General features: G+C 47.3%; 1 long non-coding RNA gene across 1 annotated transcript; it reads right to left on the minus strand.

Moving 5' to 3' along the window:
* Nucleotides 1-423: 423 nt before the first annotated feature.
* On the minus strand, nucleotides 424-5,784 carry LOC110340375. The gene is made up of 3 exons (XR_005879691.1): nucleotides 5,735-5,784; nucleotides 2,974-3,198; nucleotides 424-758 (listed from the first exon to the last, which is right to left on the minus strand). It is a non-coding gene; the product is annotated as an uncharacterized LOC110340375 (long non-coding RNA).
* Between the last annotated feature and the right edge of the window lie 1,073 nt (nucleotides 5,785-6,857).

Genomic DNA, 6,857 nt, shown 5'->3' on the forward strand with positions numbered 1-6,857 from the left:
ACACACAAGATAATGGTAGACATATCAGGGCAATACTCTGGATATGTCCTGCCGCTTGATGACATGCTTCTCACCGCAGGAACATGGGGGCACTCCTGGGCCATTTCATTTGGCAAAGGTGATAGATGTGTGCCCCGTGGTTTAACCCTGTTATACAGGATGTCCTCTAAACCAACACTGAGGACTCAAGTGGAGAGAGTCTCGGGGGCTACATGGGGCAGACAGCCAGCAAGGAACCCAGACTCTGGACCTGGGATGGCAAAGAGATGAATTTTGATAGCTCATCGGATGAGCCTGGACATATACCTACATTCATATGTGTTGGGTCATGCAAGGCAGACCCAACAGCTGAGCATGTTGGTACACACCCATAAACGGCACTCAGGAAGCTAAGACACAAAGATGACAAGTTCAAAGCTAGCCTGGGTAGTATAATATGGCTCTATTTAAAAACCTCAAACAAAACAATAGCAAAAAAAGTAAGGGGAACCCCATACTCAGATACTGTAAAAGCTTAGGGAGAGCATGGCCGTGTGCAGGAGCTGGGAGGGAGGACCACTTGGCCCTGTTGTCCCTTTTCTCTTTGTAAGTGTTGAAATCACCCCCTAGAGGTGGATGAACTGGGGGGGACAGGGGTAGCAAAGGTGGCCTGGTTCTCCTTTGGGGACGGACACCACTTCAGGCAGAGAAGCAAACAGTTCCCTGGCTCCTTCCTGCAGCTCTGCCACACGGTCACTGTTGTCACCGGTCTCTGTCATCTGCATCACAAGGACAGTGTGGTCCACACAGGTACAGGGCATACAGAGGCCTTCAGGACATCTTTGAGCTTAGATTTGGGTCCCGGATTCAGGTCACCCTCCTTCTGTCCCACCTCCTCTGCCGTGTTCCTGGGTTGTTCTCACAGGGAAGAAACCCCTGGTGGAGTTCAGAGCCCAGTTGCTGCTGAAACAAGAAAGGGAGCTGGTCCTCCCACAGGGCAGAGGACAGAGGGCAGAGGGCAGAAGGTGAGGAGGGCAGCACCGTGTCAGCCATCTTTACCCCTTCCCTCTCCACCATTGTCCCCTCCCTTACTCCTGAGTTTCCTTCATTAAATATTCCAATAGAATACCAACGCCCCCCCCAAGCTAGGTCTGGTGATACATGCCTGAAATCCCAGCTACTCAGGAGTTTGAGGCAGGAGGATCACAGGTTCAAAACCAGCCTTGGTCTACAGAGTAAATTCACAATAAGTCTGGGTGACTTAGCAAAGACACTGTCACCAAATAAGTAGTAAAGAGGCTAGGCATGTTCAGTGGAAGAGTTTGTCTAGCATGCACGAGGCTCTGGGCACAGCAACAAAACCCAAATACTCAAACAAAAAAGTCACCTTAGATTTGAAAAAAAAAACATGGCGTCTTTGCTTCTTTGTTAAGATTAGGTCTCCTCTGTGTAGTCCTAACTGGCCTGAAACTCCCTGTGTAGACTAGGCTGGCCTTGAACTCACAGAGATTCACCTGCCTCTGCCTCCTGAGTGCTAGGACTAAAGGTGTGTGCCACCACAGCCAGGAAGTATAACTTCCTTAAAGTGATGCATTCCTTACGGATGCAGAGATCTCATCTGTATGAAGCAAGAGGACCACCATGCTGGCTGCTTTGCGCGGGCGAGCCAGTTTTCCTAGGAGGAGATTTGAGTCTCTTTGCTTCCTGGTGTTATTTTTGGAGCACCATAAGCAGGCCTGCTTCAGAGGCGTCCATTCTTATCTGTGTGTTTTTCTCTGGTATAAAAACCAGCTTATCACTCTGTCCTATAAATACCACCTTTCCCTCAGCTTCCGGTACGGCTCATGACGAATCCAACAGACCTGTGTCTTCCTCAGTGTTTGCCTTTTCTTGTCTGAGTTTCCCTGGGGACAGCAGGTCTCATGTTCATCTTAAAAGACACAGTTCCAGGCTGGGTGATGGCACACACCCTTAATCCCAGCACTTGGGAAGCAGAGGCAGGTGGATCCCTGAGTTCAAGGCCAGCCTGGTCTACAGATCGAGTTCTAGGACAGCTAAAGTGATACAGAGAAACCCTGTCTCAAAACAACCAACCAAACAGAAACCATATAATTCCATCTATAAGTGCCCCCCACATCCATGCCTCCCTCTATATGTGTGTGCGTTTGTGTGTCCAATTGCTTCAACCCTTTATTGTTTTTTAAATTTATTTATTATGTTTTTATTAATTTATTGTGTGTGTGTGTGTTTGTCTGTCTTAGCTGCTTTTCTAATGACATGACAAACACCATGACCAATTAAAACTTATAAAAGAAAGTGTTTGATTTGGGGCTGATCCTATAGTCCGAAGTAATTTGCGATTTCAGGGAGGCTCATAGGGAAGTGGCCTAGTCACTTAGCAATGTAGCACTGCCTTGTTCAAACAGTGCTCCTGGACTCTTGTTGGGTCTCATCATTCAGCCTTCATGAGGCTGCGAGCTGTGGCCATACCTTTCGCGTTCTAAGGTAAGAAGGCACCTGAATTCGGCTTTCACCACCTGAATCTTTCCTGGTGCTCAGTCCAGATTAGAAGGGTCATGACGACCTCCATCTCACACAGCCTGCTGATCTTATTCCTGAGCCAAGAGGCACCCAACGTATATATAACCATGCTGTAGGCAATTGCGGATTGCCAATGCTGAGAAAGTGTCTAAGACAACTCTGGAGCCTAGAAAATCCTGTCAGCTGTTGACACTGCAGTTTGTCATCATGCTGCTGTTGCACAAGGCATGACTGATGTGTCAACCATTGTATTTCTAGTCATAAGGAAGCCCAGCAGTATATGCCTACAATCAGTCACCATGCTGCCCTATAGTGAGTGGTTATGTTGTCTAGGGATTTACTACGTCATCCTAATTTGTGCTCTGGAGTGTCTGCCTTCCATTTATTTAATCAAGGTATCGAATGTAATTGGGCCATCATGTTGTGCCAGCAGCTTGTCCATTTCATGCTTACCGTGTTTCTCAATCCTAAGGCCCAGGACATTTTGTAGCTTTAGGAATGACAATCCACCAGTAGCTGTCTCGGGAACATATTCCTGGGGAGGCAGTATTTTATACCTTTTCTCTGACCTGGACTTGGGCAGGTATTTTGAATTGTCATCCCATTTCCTCACATACTTTTAGTGTCTTAATCTGGTTAGTTTTCTTCAGTTGTCAACTTGACACCACTTAGCGTCACCTGGGAAGAGGGAACCTCAGTTGAGGAACTGTCTCAAACAGATTGGCCTGTGGTGCTGTCTGTGAAAGATCGCCTTGACTGGTGATTGACATGGGAGGGCCCAGTCCACCTTAGGCAGCACCATCCCTAGGCATATGGGCCTGGGCTGTCTAGGAACGCTAGCTGAGTGAGTGAGCCACTAAGCAGTGCTCCTCTGTAGCTTCTGCGTGAGTTCCTGCCCCAGTTCCCGCAGTGAGGGACTGTGACCTAGAAGTGTAAGACAAATGAACCCTTCCCTCCCCAAGTTGCTTTTGGTCAGAGTGTTAGTTCCAGCAACAGAAAGGGAACTAGAACACTCAGCAACCACATACCTTCCTGATACAGCGCTCTGAGCCCTCATCCCCCAATAGATCAGAACTAATGATCACAATTAGCATTCATTGATGGTACCTCTTATAATTACAGCAATGATCTTCATTTTGTTATTATAATTTACATTAATAACTCATAACTTCTTAACTGCTATTCTCATCAGTGACCGGCACACAGTGGTTGGAAGATTTTTACACATGTCCTCTCTAGAGGAAGATAAAACAAGCCCCAATTCCAGTCACTCAGCCTAGCATATTGTCCCCAAGCCTCAGGAGGCAGACTTTGGCCAGTGCTGGCCGGACATCTTGGCCAACCCAACTCAGTTTGGTCATGGGGAGTAGAACACCAGGTTTGGATCCAAGTTGCGCTCAGAAAGGAGATTCAGTGTTCACTGGCTGAGTTCTCCTAGATACATCAGCCAGCATCCATTCTCATGTATTTGAGGGGTTAATAATACCTATTGTGCTAGACAGTTTTTTGTCAACTTAACACAAGCTGTAGTCATCTGAGAGGAGGGAGCCTCAATTTGAGCAATGCCTCCATAAGACTGATCTGGATGCAAGCCTGTTGAACATTTTTTTTCAGACAGTGTTTCTCTGTGGCTTTGGAAGCTGTCCTGGAACTCACTCTGTAGACCAGGGTGGCCTCAGACTCATAGAGACCCAACTGCCTCTGCCTCCGAGTTCTGGGATTAAAGGCGTGCGCCACCAACGCACAGCTTCTAGTGTGACTCTTCACACAGTTCCCTGCAAATGCTCTTCCCTGGCTGCCCATATGGTAATTAGGTGACATGCTCTAGCTATTTTGATAGGACCATGTGCTGTGTTCAGCTGTATTATAGGAGCATGCCATTTAATGCAAATTAGGTGATTCTCCACTTACCATCCCCACTCCTGTATAACCCCTATATTTTAGAATAAAGCTGAACTGCCTCACTGAAGCTGTCTCCTGGAAGGGTATTCCCACCATGTTCACAGGTTGTACAAAGGTCTCTGTCACTGCTTTTGCCCCTTTGTCCTCATAGACTGGTAGTCAATGGACCTCGAGGAAAATGGGGATCCCACACATGGTGTGTGACATCTAACCTATTCTCATTCAGCAAATGTTAGACAGAAATGATTGTGATGATGATAATGGTGATGATGATGATGATGGTAGTAGTGGTGGTGATGATGGTAATGATGTGATGATGATTGTGGTAATGATGGTGATGGGAATAATGATGATGATGATGATGGTGATGGTGCCGATGCTGTTGGTTATGATGACAATGGTGATGAGGTGATGGTGATGGTGATAAGTATTTTCAGTGTTGCCTGATGTGTGGTTGGTACCCAATAAGTGCCTGATGAATGATTTTTAGCTTGGATCTGTATGCACAAACAGGAAGGAGGTAAGACAGGAAGAAGCAGGATGCCAGACCTGGTTTTGTTCTCTTGCTTTTGAATGTGGCTGTTATCATGTAGTGTTCTCCCTGTGTCTCTGTCCATGTACTATGGGACCAGGGCCCACCCTGATCTGGGAATAGTTGGTTTTAATTTGTTCATCTGAATGACTCTATTTCAGAATCTAGTGATGCTTTTTGAAGCTCGCTGAGGGTGTGTGACTTCTGTTTCTGCTTTTTGTTTTGAGACAGGGTCTCAAAATGTAGCTTAAGCTGGCCTTAACTTTCATGAATCCTCCTACTTCAGCCTTCTGAAGCTGGATCTACAGCTACACACCAGCATGCTTCACAGAATATCACTTTTCACTGGATTCATAGAACTCAGTGCGGGAAAGGAGGCTGGTCACAAACTCCACTCCCTTCCTGTCTACCTTGCATAGGGACCTGGCCCTTCACAGTCTACAAAGCATTGCAGTGCAACCCTTTCTGTCTTCTTCACACACTTCCCACACTCTTTGACTATTTCCTGGGGCCACCTCTGAGCTGGAGTCACCTCTTAGTTTGGGGTTACCTCCTAGCTGGGTCACCTCCTTCCTAGACCCTTTTACTTCACTGTAGCTTAGTACTAACATCCGCTTTAAATGCAGGCTAAGCTGCCATGCTCCCCCATGTCTAGGCATACTGTGTCACAGCCTATCTGCACACTTAGGCCATCCCACTGTCTTAGTTAGGGGTTCTAATGCTTCAGTGACGCACCATGACCAAAAAGCAATCTGGGGAGGAAAGAGTTTTTTGGCTTACATTTCCAGATCATAGTCCATCATTGCAGGAAGTCAGAACAGGAACTCAAAACAGGGCAGGAACCTGGAGGCAGGGGCTGATGTAGAGGCCAGCTGTTTACTGGCTTGCTTCCCCTGGCTTGCTCAGCCTGCTTTCTTATAGAACCCAGGACCACCAGTGGAGGGATAGCACCACCCACAATGGGCTGGGCTTTCCCCCTCTGATCGATAATTGAGAAAATGCCTTACAGCTGGATCTCATGGAGACATTTCCTCACCTGAGGCTCCTTCTTCTCTAATGACACTAGCTTATCCCAAGTTGACACAAACCCAGCCAGTACAGCCACCAAGCTCACTGTGCCCTGAGTCTTCAGCATGTTCAGTGGTTCTGGTATTACATCATCAGTTGAAAAGCAGTTCAAGCCAACATCACCAAGGCTAAGCCCTTGTTGACACCATCGAAGTGACAACAGATGGGTCACCATCTACCCCAAACCTCAGTTTCTCTAGATGCAGAATGGCAGTGATGCACTCTGTTCTCTGTCTAGGTAGGTGCAATGCTCATTACATGATGGAGGGGGAGGCCAGCAGATGTTCCTCAGTCCCTCTTTATCCTTGGACATTGTCCTCTGAGGGGGAGGTTGACAACTGTCTGTCCTTATCAGACTGGGGATGCTCCAGAAAATTCAGGAAGTCTCAGGGGATGATGCTGGAACAAAAGCCAGTTCGTCTCCTGGATTTCCCAGTGACTTCCTCTGGACCACTGTGGATGACTCCATGAAGGGTGGACCACCAGCTTCTCAGGGCTGAACCAGAGAAAAAGATTCTCACTGCTCCTCCGTAAAAGGGGTCCAGGGTTAGGTTTACTGTTGGCCAGAAGTTAAGGGCTGTTGGGATGGCTTGGGGGGGTGGTAAAGGTCGAGCCAGGCAAATCTGCAAACCAGAGTTCTGTCCCATGAACATGCTGTGCGTGCATGTGAACACACAGACACACACACACACTTTTTTTAAATGAAAAAAAAACATTGGCAAATGTGGGAAGGAAAACCCAAACCATCTCCACTATTCCTGCTCTGCTGGCTTCAAGGTGCAAAGACGAGAGAGGGTGAGGACTCAGCCTGTTTCCACAAATGTCCCTTTCCTTT

The sequence above is a fragment of the Mesocricetus auratus genome, unplaced genomic scaffold (genome assembly GCF_017639785.1).
Source record: "Mesocricetus auratus isolate SY011 unplaced genomic scaffold, BCM_Maur_2.0 Super-Scaffold_100010, whole genome shotgun sequence".
NCBI classification, from domain to species: Eukaryota; Metazoa; Chordata; class Mammalia; order Rodentia; family Cricetidae; genus Mesocricetus; species Mesocricetus auratus.